The 14,347-nt window shown below is 38.6% G+C and overlaps 1 protein-coding gene across 1 annotated transcript in view; it reads left to right on the top strand.

Annotated features, from left to right (window-relative positions):
- Positions 1 to 14,347, top strand: part of TMEM47 (transmembrane protein 47) — a 100,452-nt gene that overhangs the window by 63,383 nt on the left and 22,722 nt on the right. The window lies entirely within an intron of this gene.

Genomic DNA, 14,347 nt, shown 5'->3' on the forward strand with positions numbered 1-14,347 from the left:
CCATAAAGAAGCTTTAAAGTCCCTGCTGCGCATGCGTGGTAATTGTCACTTTGCCACAGGATTCTCCTCATAGAATGTGGAGATTTAACTGTTGTTTGGTGGTCATGAATCATGATGCTAAACATGAATGCCTACAAAACACTAACATGTTCTTGGAGGCAGACTAACTTAAACATTGTTTCTCTGGGACAGCATTTAGGAATGGAGACCATTTACATTAAACTCTTATGATTTTGGTGCTTGGAGAGTCCCTTTAATAAGGCCCACACAAAATTCCATACTTCTTTTTCTTTATTTAATAATGTTAAGTTATATAATAAAAGTTAAGTTATATTGGGCCACTTAGTCTCACTAAAATATTCAATCATGTAATATAAATAATTTTCAGCTTTTGTTTATGATTTCTGCGGATACCATATTATTCAATTATTTTACAAAACTTTAAAACACTGGGTTTTCAGTTTCAAGATACAGTTAACAAAAGCTGTGAAATATCACAAATATTTAGCATACTTTTTTTGATAATTTCTATACTTTTGTGTGAGAAAAATGTATATTCATATATGCTTAACCCCTTAAGGACCAAACTTCTGAAATAAAAGGGAATAATGACATGTCAGGCACGTCATGTGTCCTTAAGGGGTTAAAGGGTGCGGTCACGTTACTTATACAATGAGAAATCAATAGCACTTTCTTTTTTTCCCAAAAATGTAAAACACGTATTAAAGTATTTCACCTGTACGAAACAAATATTTGTTTTTTTCCAGACATCCCAACTTGCAAAACCTCATTTCAGGAAGGAGGCTGCCACCCCACGCCCCCTGCCCACCACCACATACCCCCCCCCACACACACACACGAGGGCCTCCACACACAGTCACAGACACACAACATATTACAACTATTTACACACAGATACATGCACACACCTTGACACACAGATACACACAATGATACACACACACTGGCATATGCACAACTTGACACACAGATACATGCACTGTCACATACATACAAATACACACACACTCAGTAACAAACACTGGCACGTACAAACACTGACACATACATCCAAACACAGATGCACACACTGGCACATACACACAAATATGAATATGCACAATGGCACAGACACACAGGTACACACTGGCACATACACAGATGCCCACACTGGCACATAAACACATATGCTCACACTGGAACATACACGCAAATACTCTGGCACATATACACAAATACACACACTGGCATATGCACACAGGTACACACTACCACATACACAAACTGGCACATACACATAGATACACACTGACACACATATACCCACACTGGCACATGCACACAGATACACACTGACACACAAATACACACTGATACACACTAACACACACAAATATACACTGGCACATATACACACTGACACACAGGTACACACTGACACACACATACACACTGACACATATACACACTGACAACCCAGATACACACTGACACATACACACATAATCTGACACACATTGCAGCCACCTGTTAGCTTACCTTTTGGGGTCATGGCTGAGTCTGATGGGAGTGAGCATGTAGCTACTCACTCCAGCCTCTCCATGCTTCCTGTGCTGTTGCCTCCTCCTCCTCCCCCCTCCCATGCGGCTTTCTCTTTGACTGGAAGGAAGTGAACTTCCCCTTCCTCCCAGCCAACAGGAACTGCAGGGGCCGGCCAGGCTTTTAAAGGGCCTGGCACCCGATTGGACCCCTGCTCAGAAATAACATCCACCGGGTGAGAAATCAGTAGGGGGGGCGGAGGGCAGTTATTAAAGGCATTTTAAATGTGTAATATCCAGGAAATTAAACACACACAATCTGACACATATTTTATGTTAGATTGTGTGTAATTTCAGGGATATTAAACATGGTGTGCTGGTGTCAGGGAGCCTAATTAGATATGTGGGAGTCTCCTGGACCTACCGGGACACTTAGGATGTCTGTGATTAACTGTTCAGGGACAAAAGTACAAATTCTGTATTACTACCCATATACTTTGGGACTTTATATTTTACAAAATTCCTGTCTCATTCATTCTACTTACACATGATGAAATGACACATTCTAGCTATTTATGGTTGGATTTATTTTTACATTTAAGTAGCTGATAAAAACAAATCTCATATAACGCTTAGTGATACTATAATTTTTCTAAATCAGTCCCTAGACTCATGTAAAAATTCTGTAAAAGCAACTGTATTTAAACCCTTAAGAACCAATGGCTTTCTTTCCTGGCATTACAATCTGTTACTTAAGGGCTTTATGCTAATCAGGGCTACCCCAAGACATTGTGCTGCCTGGATCCAAGGATGAAATGCTGCCCCCCCCCCCCCCTCTCTCCCCCCTCCCTCAACATTCCTTATGTTATGCAGTGTGTGTGTAGTGAATGCATTGTCTGTTTGTGTGGTGGATGCAGTGTGTATAGTGAATGCATTATGTGTGTAGTGGATGCTGTGTCTGTGTGTCTAGGATACAGTGTCTGTGTGTCGTGGATGCTGTGTTTGTTTTTGTGTCATGGTGTGTCACAATAGTGTGTATTGTATGCAGTTTGTGTATTGAATACATTATCTGTGTGTTTATAGTGGAGGTAGTGTGTGTAGTGGATGCAGGGTGTGTGTGGTGGATGCAGTGTGTCTAGTGGATGCAGTGTCTGTGTAGTGGATGTAGTGCCTGCATATGTAGTAGTGTCTGTATAATGCATGTAGTGTGTACAAATGATGGGGGAATGAGCAGTTTAAATTAAATTAGTCTTCTCCCCCCTTCCCAGCCTCTTACCTGCGGGCTGGAAGGGTGAGGGGGGGGGGGGGGGACATTATGTACAGTATAGAGGAACGAATGTTTAGGAAGATGATAGTACAGCGGAGCAGTGTATAGGAAGGTGACAGTGTGGGGGGGGGGGGGGCAGTGTGTGAAAGTGACAGTTACAGTGTGGGGGCAGGCTGTGGGAGTGACAGTGGTTGGGGCAGGATGTAAGGGTGACAGTAATGGGTGGAAAGGTGTGGAGTGGTAGTGTAGGGGGCAGGATGTGAGGGTGGCAGTGGCAGTGGTAGGGGGCAGGATGTGAGGGTGACAGTGTCGGGGTGACAGTGGTGGGTGGCAGGGTGTGGGGGGGCAACCTGTGGTCACTGACCGAGGACCCGACAAATCAGTCTGCCCTAAGACGATTTAGACGGCCTCCTAAATCTTCCAATTAGATATTCCCCTCTGCTGCATATATATACAGCAGAGGCTGCCCAGGCTCCTAACGGCCAGGGCGGGTAAACGCCGCCCATGTTAAAGTGTTGCCTGGGGCCATGGCCCCTGTCTGTCCAATGGACGGGCTGGCTCTGATGCTATTATTGGATACCCTGCGTATTTTTTCATTTGTAGCACTAAACAGTCCTACTGATAAAAGTGTAGGTACCGGTAATTACATTTTGGCATATATTGTTTTGATGGCATGGATTGCCATTTGTATTTCAAGAACAAATTATCACCCAATATAGGACAGTTTGGGGAGTTTGTAAAATTAAAGTGAAAAAGCATGCTTACAATTCTATAAAGTCCAATTTGTGCTCACTGCCCTGCGGCCTCTATTGCCCTGTGCCTTGTTTCTGGAGATATCAGAAAAAAACTGCCATTAAGAGCAATTCAAATGCCACATTAGGTGAACAAATTAGCCTATAAAAGAGCAAATCAGCAGTGCTCTGTGCATGGGCACAACATGAGGAAAAAGACTAGCATGACCACTGTTTATGCATGTCAGGAAGGATGCTAAAGTTTCATCATGACATGTCCACTGCCACAATAACAATGATGTGATGTGCATATGTGGCACACAATCCCCAGTCTATAGTCCTGCTTTCTTCCCTTCCAACGTTTGAGTTTTTTGTTAGGCTCCAATACTTGAATGTTTTGAAAAATAGGAAAAGTAGGAAAAATGCTTTAAATTGTGGGGAAATAATTTTAAATAAAATGCCTTTTTTTTAAAACTGCAATAAGTCCTAATAAACCACTATGTATAACTCTTCCTACATTTCAGATTCATCTCTGGAAAGAGACTATAAATTATTGGCATAACTTTCAAAAGTGAGTAATGAGAATAGATAATAGCGGCTTTTATGTGTGATTACAATGGTTTTTAAAGTTATAAAAGAATAGAAAGTTGTAAAATGAAATAACTTAAATTGGTTGGTTTAGCACACAGCCATACCTATAAATCATAATTCATGATCTTGTTGATAGTCTGCAGAATTTTTGTCTGGATTAAAAAAAATTATATTAACCATTTGTAATCTCTTAAAGAGTCACTCTGAGCAGGTCTTGTTCTACCATTGGACAAATAAAGCAGTCACATGGTTTCTATTGGAGCTCTGTAGCTACATGTGTCAGATAGGGAAATAAAAAAATATATACTACCAGGCTTTGCGTTTCCATGAATGTATTAGAACACTATGAAAAAATAAATAATGTACCTCTTGTCTCAACCCCTGCTACATCTTGTTTTAAATCATCATCCTATCCTTTAGATTATAAGCTTACGAGCTATCTAGCTAAGCACTTTGTGTAAAAGAACTTTAATGGCCGGATCTCCTCTCTACCGTTTGTATTTGTCTGTGTATATTGTACATTTTCCCCCAATTGTACAGCACTGGGGAATATGTTGGCTCTTTATAAATGCCAGTAATAAAATAAATAATACATTTAGGGCTGTAATTGGGTAACAATGTGTTATCATTGCATTAGGGGCTGAGTACATGGGACTAAATCAGCCGAGTTAAATTCTGGTAGATTCTAGCTCCCCTCTATTTTAAAAGCATGTCAAACTCAAAGTCTAGCACGGGCAACATAAACAAGGTTTAGAATTATGTGGGCTGCAAAAAAAAAAAATTGATATTAAATTTTCATAGAAATGTTGGTTTATTTTGAAAATTACAGTATTAAAAAAACCCTCAGCATCCCCCTCTACTAAACCACACCACCCCCTATACTAAATCCCAATCCCCCCCCCCCCCCCTATTAAATCCCAGCACCCTCCTCTAGCCAACAAGTAGACTTCACTCACATTGCCGCTGCCAGTATGCGACTCCGGAGTCCGGCCTCTGGAATCCTCCCGCTACTTCTTGAAACCCTATGAAGGTGGAGCACGTTGATGTTATATCAGGAATGTGACGTGGCGTTGCGTGCATCCATGCACCTCCAGGTACACCACTGTCCACACACACACTCACTGACAGACACAGACACACACACACTCACTGACAGACACACACACTGACAAACACACACACACACTGACAGACACACAGACACTCACTGACAGACAGACAGGCACTCACTGACAGACAGACACACACACTCACTGACAGATACACACAGACAGACAGACACACACACTCATTGACACACACACACTCACTGACACACACACTCACACATTCTTGCACATACATAGTTTATTGCTCCCTACCGTTTAGAGCTGATGTGGGGCATCTCCCTAGGGATCTTCTCCTCACTGCTCCCTCGCGCGCTTTAGTGAATGACATCATATTCCGGCGACCGGCTTCACTACAGACGGCGCGTGCGAGGGTGCAGGAACACTGAGCTCCCTCGCTGGCCTCCTCCCCGGCCCGGTAAGTTTTAGCAGAATAGGCACCTGCAATGTGGAATAGCAGAATAGGCACCTGCTATAACACCAGCATGTACTCGCGGCCCGTGAGTTTGACATGCTTGCCCTACATACTTATTAGCCCTTAATAGGAACACATGAGATAGGCAGCAGCCTTGTAACATGGCTGTGTGATACAAAAGAAATACACATATACAGAAATAAGTACTGAACTTAAACTCCCACTACTCTTGGGCGGAAACAATGACTATAGTACACATCAATAATCAATAACAGCCCCAATAAATACAACCAAATAACCAAAGAATAGGGTAACTTGCGCTCCATCCGAAATCCCTGTGGGCATGACAGCTGCACTTAATAACACTTTTAATAACATAAGATGTTAACGCTTAAAATAATTTATTGATAGTCACTTTACATTAATTTAAGTGTCGATTTACGGAATTATCAGGAGAAATCCAATAGCCTAAACTCATATATATATATATATATATATATATATATATATATATATATATATATATATATATATTGAATTTGTTCCAATTGTACTGTTGTATGGACACCTACATTTATGTATGTTGAATTTTAATAATAATAATATGATTTCAAACCCTCAAATCTTATGTTATTAGAATTCTGCTTTCACATATCAGGTGAGATTGTGGTTGAATTTACAGCAGCTTACATGATATGTATTTGCATTTATTTTATTATATTTAATTTTACATTGTATATCTAATTGTTCAAACTTTATAAATTGAATCTTTGTTATTATTTTTTGATAACTAAAGAACCATTATTAAAATGAGAACCTTCATCCCTATCATTCAGCAGATCTTGAACTAATTATTAAACCTCTCCATCCAAAACCCTTCATATAAACTGCAATCTTCCCTAGAATGGCATAAAGTAGACTGCACATTGGCTTGATTAGAAAGAAAAGTGCTATTTGCATAGCAAACAGAGGCTTGCAAATTGAACTCCAAATAAGATTGGCAGCAGTCTGTTCTGCACCCCTATTTTTTCATTGTTCCTTCCCATACCTTTATTAACCCCTTCAGGATGGGTCAATAGTACACGTTCTGATCAAAACAAAATGTAAATAAAACCTGTAATTTACACTATATGTCTGTTCAACCGTAATTCACCTCTTTCATATTAAGTGCACCCACACTTATTATATATCATTTTGTTCAGTAGAAATAGGGCTTTAATTTCTCATGAACTATTCATATATTAAATGTAATTTATTATGAATAAAACTTAAAAAAACTGTGAGGAATTAAGATTTTTTTAAAAAAAATCTGTAGTTCAGCCTCACATTTTAGCTGTAAATGTCATAATACTGTTAGCTTTTACTGCAATAAAATACACATATTTGTATTCAGAAAAGTCTCACAAGTACAACAGTACCCTCCATTAACAGAATTTACGGTGTTTTGGAAAGTTACAGGGTCAAATATAGCACATTCCATTTTTCTTTTTTTCTTTACATTGAAATTTGCCAGATTAGTAATGTTACCTTTGAGACCGTGTGGTAGCCCAGGAATGAGAATAACTCCATGATGGCATATCACTTGCAAAAGTACACAACCCAAGGTATTGAAAGTGGGGTATGTCCAGTCTTTTTTAGTAGCCACTTAGTCACAAACACTGGCCAAAGTTAGTGTTCATATTTGTTTTTGTGTGAAAAAAGCAAAAACCAAATATTTGGCAAGTGTTTGTGACTAAGTGGCTACTAAAATTGACTGGACATACCCCATTTGCAATTCCTTGGGTTGTCTACTTTTGCAAATGGTATGCATTCATGGGGGTAATTCTCATTCCTGGGCTACCATACAGTCTCAAAGGCAACATTACCAAACTGGCAAATTTCAGTGTGAAAAAAAATGAAATGCAAGCCTTATATTTGACTCTCTAACTTTCCAAAACACCATAAAACCTGTACATTGGGGGTACTGTTATACTTGGGAGACTTCACTGAACACAAACATAAGTGTTTCAAAACAGTAAAACATATAAAACAATATTGTCAGTAAAAGTGCCGTCCGTGTGTGAAAAATGCAAAAAACTTCACTTTTACTGAAAATATCATTGTTGTAATACAATTTATCATTTTGAATCACTAATATTTGTGTTCAATAAAGTCTCCCGAGTAAAACAGTACCCCCAATGTACAGGTTTTATGGTGTCTTGGAAAGTTACAGGGTTAAATATAGTGCTTGTGAATTAAATTCTCTGCACTTTCTGCCTGGGTTGTCAGGCATGTCAATCAAATTTTAATTATTTAAATCACATAATTATGTTAAAAGATTACTTAAATATGCACTTAGAATTTTAATATATATACATATATAGTATGTGTATGTAAATTCTACATGTATACTTATGCAATCATTTATGTAATTATACATAATATATATATATATTTGCAGTTTTTGTATTTTATATATAGATAGATATATATAGAATGTCATTCTAAGAGTATTTTGTTACATATATATATATATTAATAACAAAATACATTTAGAATGAAATTACATATGTATATATAAGTTATTTACATTTAAAAAATATATATTTTATTATTTTATTTATTTATTATTGTAATTATACGTGTATATATATATGTATATATATATATATATATATATATAAATATGTATTATATATATAATATATATCTCATATATATGTAACTTCATTCTAAGTGCATTGTAATACTAATATATAGAATTATATTAACATTAAAATACACTACGTATGACGTTACATATATATAAGATGTGTATATATATATATATATATATATATGTAGAGAGAGAAATTTTAGCTGTTTCTGGCACTCATCCCAAACAAAAGATAATAAAATCAGCAACTACCAGGTGCCTCGTTTCTGTTTATATATATATATATATATATATATATATATATACATACACATTTAATTTATTTTAAACATGTTTCATGTCCCCCGGCTGGCAGACGCACAGCCAGCTATAGGGGGACATGTGATCGCTCTTTGAGAGCGATCCCATGGCCCCCCGGAGGCCTTATTTGCCGGGGGATGGCTGCCTGGTTTATGCCGTTCTATGCCGCTGCAACGACTTTAAAGCCCATTATAATGGGGACTGCATAGAACGCCGGAACGGCGTTAAAGGGTTAAAGTCTGGGGTATGTACCACATGCTAACCTCTACTATTTTAGGCTTCAATTAACAATCAATATAGCTCCACATTACTAAAGATTAAGCAGTGGTTTACATTTAATTCCCCAATGTCATGCTGTACCTGCCACACACCTACGTTTGTGATTCAGACACTTGTTCTCTTGGGATGTCTAACAGAATGAGTTAACTCACTAACAGTTTTAAAATTACATTAGTCTATTGTCAGAATCCAGGTAGCTTTTCAGAGATGCATCTAAGTAATATTGAGCAAGTGAGTGGACAGTGGATGGCACATTTGACAGTTGTCTTATTCTCAGAGTAAATGACAGATCACAACTCCTGGTTTTAGCCAGCCTTTTTAAACACAGGAATGGTCTGTCCATATGGAAGAGCCTGACACCTACGTAGTGTAAAAAGTTGAAGCTTGCAGTTTTACAAGTTGTCAAGCCTATATCAGATAGAATGTTTTAGCAAAGGACGTGTTAATAAGTGGTGCATGTCTTGGTGCAGCATTTTTGTCACTTAATGCTAGTGTCACTTAATGACACCCATTCTATTTGCTGTGTCTCTCGTGGCTATCAGATTAACAGAATGCATATGATCTCTTCCCCTCCCGTCCCTTGCACTGTAAAGTGACTGCCAGTGGCTCTGCCCCATATTGTGATTTTTAGACCATTATAAGTAGAAGGGGCTGTTCTCCATGTACAAGAACATCTTAACATGCTATAATATAAGCACCTTATTCTAGTCTATATACATATGACTTAATTTGTATATGCACCTGTATCTAGCATGCGCATTTTCAGCAAGATCAAAAATGCATGAGTTGGCATTTGATATATGTTATGAGTTGTTCTTGTAAACATTGGGATAACATTTATTGTAGGCTTTGATCTTACACCAGGCCCAAGCCATAAACTACTAGATAACCATCACCAGAGCTGGACATAGGGCATTGTAAAAGGTATTGGTGCATATGCTCTGACTTTGGGTTCTTCAAAAGACAACATTATTTAAGAAAATTTGGAGAGGGCAATAAACTGCCAGGCCAAACCCCTCTGATCCGCCCAGGGTTCTGATCACTTAGAAACAACTAGTTTGAGCTATATAATGAGAATGTTGGATTATCCATGGGGAGATTTCTTTTTTTAACAACTACTTGGAGATCTGTAACATCTGAATCTCCCACAAGGATTAACGTATATACTCGAGTATAAGACAAGTTTTTCAGCACATTTTTTGTGCTGCAAAACCCCAACTCATCCTATACTCGAGTCACTGTCTGTATTATGGCAACTTACAGTGCCATAATACAGACAGGGGGCTGTGGGGGCTGCAGAGCTCTTACTTACCTCTCCTGCAGCTCCTGTCAGCTCCCTTCTCCTCCGCGCCGGTCCGTTCGGCACCTCTGTCAGCTCCCAGTGTAAGTCTCGCGAGAGCCGCGGGGTCATAGTGCGGCTCTCGCGAGACTTACAGTGTGAGCTTGCAGAGGTGCTGAATGGACCGGCGCGGAGGAGGAGGGAGCTGACAGGAGCTGCAGGAGAGGTAAGTAAACTCTCTGCCAGCCCCCTTCTACACAGTGCCCATCCACTGGACCACCAGGGAGTGAGAGCCCCCCTCCCTGCCTTGTATCAAGCAGGGAGGGGGGACAAAAAAATATTAATAATAATAAAATAAATAAAATAATAAAATAAAAAATAATAATAATTAAAAAAACAATAATATAACAAAAAAAACTATTAATATTAAAATAATAATAAAAATGCCCACCCCCACCAAGGCTCTGCATCACACTCTGCATCACACACACACACACTGCATTCATACACACACTGCACTCATACACACACACTGCACTCATACACACTGCATTCATACACACACACTGCATTCATACACACACTGCACTCTTACACACACTGCACTCATACACACACACTGCACTCATACACACACACTGCATTCATACACACACTGCACTCACACACACACACTGCATTCATACACACACTGCATTCACACACACACTGCACCCATACACACACACTACACTCATACACACACTGCATTCATACACACACACTGCACTCATACACACACACTGCATTCATACACACACACACTGCACTCATACACACACACTGCATTCATACACACACACTGCATTCACACATACACACTGTAAATAAATATTCAATTAATATAATTTTTTTAGGATCTAATTTAATTTAGAAATGTACCAGTAGCTGCTGCATTTCCCACCCTAGTCTTATACTCGAGTCAATAAGTTTTCCCAGTTTTTTGGGGTAAAATTAGGGGCCTCGGCTTATATTCGGGTCGGCATATACTCGAGTATATACGGTATATATAAGGGCTAAATATATGTAAGGATTTCTTGTGTTTTCTCCCGTTTTATTTATTATTGTTTTGCAATTTGTTATCTGTGTTTCTCTATGTCATTTATTTCTGTATTTTTGTACACAGCACTGTAAATCTTTTTATCAGTTTTAATGTTTACTTAATCAGCTTGTGTCTTTGTTCTCTCTCCTCACTCTTCTGAGGAAAGCTCAGGAAAACACGTTACCAAAAGGGTTAATTATATATGTCTGATCAGTAAAGTAAGGTTGTGATACTATAATTCTACTCTGTGTGAGGTAACCTAAGACGCCCAGATATAAAGTCTTGGTGATGGCATTAAAGTGTGTACTAGGGTGTTAGTGTAGAAGGGATTGCAGGGGTTAATTTAGTGGGTGCTGGGACTAACAACAGGTAACCAGGGGTCTGGTGTCATTAACCCTTTTACTTCCACACTCTCCCCACTGTCTCGGCTGGGCCAATAGCCCACGTTCGTGATATCTGGGTAGTTTGGAGGTGCAGCAGCAACTACCATGATTGCAACCAGCCATCCTTACCAAGCTGGGAGAGCAGAGGGTTCAGCTGGAAGCTTTAGGTGCTAATCAGCAGTACATCTCCCTACATCTTTAGGCCCTTCTCCTTACAAGATCCATGATTTTGTCCCTATTAGTATTTAGTCCCTATTTTCAGGTCCTGTCAATGAAGGTTGATTCCCCGGTCTCTTGATCACACCAGGCAACTATCCCAGCAAGCATAGTGCCAGCATATCATTAGTTGCGCTAACACTGTGATGAGGGCCATACAGAGAGGCTTTAGTAGTTTTAGTAGCGCACTTTTGCTGGTCTGCTGTTTGTGACTAGGTGGCTCTCAGTCAGCGTGGTGCATTTTTATGTCAGTTTGGCATTGGGCATACTACTTCTGTGTGTATCACACCCCTCAGTACCCGCCTACCACAATATCATACCTCCCTCATATGCATCTCCTATCCTCTCCCTGGCATCTCCTGTGATTGGCTGTAAGGCATACATCAGTTAATTAGTGAAGTGAAGAGCTTTACAGGTAATTGGCCACTCCAACAGAGAGAAAATGTAAATGTGAGTAAGAGAGTGTGAGTATATGAGTTACACACACTCACACATAGTGAGAGGTTCAGGAAGTGAGGCAGTGTTTGGGGTGATTGTGGGCTGCACTTACGTTTGCTGGGCAGCAAAAACTAGCAATATATCACTACACACACCTACACTCATTTTATATAGTGTAATGACATTTTGGAAAAATTTGGGGATTTCAACAAATATATGGGAACATTATATTCTAGCGCTTAGATTGTATTTCTAGTGCCACGCCTAAAGTATTTTCAAGACACAATGTGTATAGTAAAAAAAATGTAGTTTCATAATAAATGATATCATATATTTCTGAAAACAAATTAGGCTATAAATTAAAAAAAATAATTAATGTGCAGGGGTGTCAAGCCCTGAAAGTTAGGCCCTATAGCCCAGGATCTTTTTTACCCTATCTTAAAATGTACCTCGCCAGCCCATGCATAGGGGTACCTTTATTCGCCTGTGGGTGAGCTATTGTATGGCTTGCTAGAGTAATTACATGAGGTCTGTTTCCGGTGAGGGCAAAACCTGAGTTACATTTGCTATGGCAGTGAAGAGGTTAAATGTTAAACTAGATTCCAGGCATCCAGTTATACAGTGTCAGCATTCACTATACTGTTGTTATCAACCTATGATCACTTGAATGGTAGTGCTGGATTGTTCGAATGAGGACATGACTGTGATGCTTGTTAGGTAACTTAAAGTCATACTAAGCTGGTTTTCATTGTAATATGTATGAGTCTTTCATTGTATGAGGTTTTCATTGTAATATGTAATATGTATGAGTCTTTTATCGTGCAATGATTTTTCAAACAACGATTAGCTTACATGACAAAAAAAGATACACATCACAAAAAGAAACTGAATAAATGCAAAATGGAAATTGTATGACCCTTAATTCCAGCAATCTGAAATATGCTTCCTATAGAAACAGTGCATTGTTAATTTATGTTTAGATTTTTTTTTTTTTAATATGAAGCTTCCCTTTAAATGTTATATATCTACATTTAGAGGATATATATTATGGCATTTGTATGTTCTAGGGTTTTAACTTCTGTATCTAAGTGACAGTCATTTAAGTTGATGTTACATCCAAATCGAGTATATAACTATAGGAAAATTAATACATCAGTAACTTGTCAATACAGACTATTCAACTGCATGAGATAATATATTCCCAATCCTCATGAGAATTAGATCTTTACAAACAGCATGATTTTATCTTACGCAGTTTCATCAATGTGTTGCTTGCTGTCAGCTAGTAAAGTGTTGGAAACGAGTTTTTATGGTTTGCTGATACATGTAGCTTTTTTGTTTTTGTTTTTCTTTCACTTGTATTCCATGTGAATAGAAGCTTACGTGTCTGCTATTTTGTTTTCTGTTTACTATAACTCATACACGCTCTAGTTGTCCAAAGCTGCCAGGAAGGCAGTTCTGTTTAAAATTGATTTACTCCTATTCAGGGCAGAGTTGGCATGGTTTAGATGGGAAAATTATTTCCCAGGGAGGGAATATAATACTTTACATTTATCATCCGTAGTATTCTGAAACTTGAAATGCGTTAGTAATTGCCATTGTATGTGAATGTGTGTATGTAAAATTCTAATAATGCAGAGGAAACATGCAATGCTACTGAAATTCCAGTTTTGTTTCCAATTACTTTAAGGTTTTCTTATTTCATAAGATGTACAGCATTCTTTAGGTAGGTATGAGCAGATATCCTACAAAAAATATAAATTAAGGCTAACCCATTTCACATTAGCAATGCATTAAATCACAATGTAGCACCCCCAGATCACTTTTCCCAAAACCATATATGATTGTTCATTGTCCATTCTTCAGAATATATATATACACCTCATATTGGGATCAGCTGCACATATCCCACCCACCTCTCCCAATTTCAGTGCACTTCCTAAACAATTACTTTTTCAGTCCTACCCGTACATTGTTTTCGGCACAGCCCAACTGAATTATGTATTTTCCCTATGTTATGTATTGTTATGCTATGCTTCACTCTAACAGCTCATGGCCATTTGTGTCCCGACCACAAATGTATATACA

The sequence above is a fragment of the Pelobates fuscus genome, chromosome 1, assembly GCF_036172605.1.
Source record: "Pelobates fuscus isolate aPelFus1 chromosome 1, aPelFus1.pri, whole genome shotgun sequence".
Taxonomy (NCBI): Eukaryota; Metazoa; Chordata; class Amphibia; order Anura; family Pelobatidae; genus Pelobates; species Pelobates fuscus.